Source organism: Penaeus monodon, chromosome 33, assembly GCF_015228065.2.
Source record: "Penaeus monodon isolate SGIC_2016 chromosome 33, NSTDA_Pmon_1, whole genome shotgun sequence".
Classification (NCBI taxonomy): Eukaryota; Metazoa; Arthropoda; class Malacostraca; order Decapoda; family Penaeidae; genus Penaeus; species Penaeus monodon.
In genome coordinates, this window is record NC_051418.1 from 36,134,423 (window position 1) to 36,134,700 (window position 278).

Below are 278 nucleotides of genomic sequence, written 5' to 3' on the forward strand. Positions count from 1 at the left end.
TGCAGCAGCGACAACAACAGCGGCGGAATGATGGTGCTGCGTCCCGAGGAGCTGCTGGCGGCGCTGCAGCGCGGAGGGCCGGGTCCGTCGTCGCCGCTGGTGGTGATGCGGCCCGAGGACCTCCACGCGGGCTCGCCGGACGCGGGGGACCCCCTGCAGGTGCAGCTCGTGTACCTCGTGTACCCGATGGAGGGCGCAGGTAAGGACGGCGGGCGGGCGCTGGGCCGCCTGGGACGGGGCGCCGAGACCTCGTCTCTCTCAAACTCTCTCGCGCGCGG

General features: G+C 73.0%; 1 pseudogene; it reads left to right on the forward strand.

Moving 5' to 3' along the window:
- LOC119594357 overlaps positions 1–278 on the forward strand; it is a 5,381-nt pseudogene that overhangs the window by 1,592 nt on the left and 3,511 nt on the right.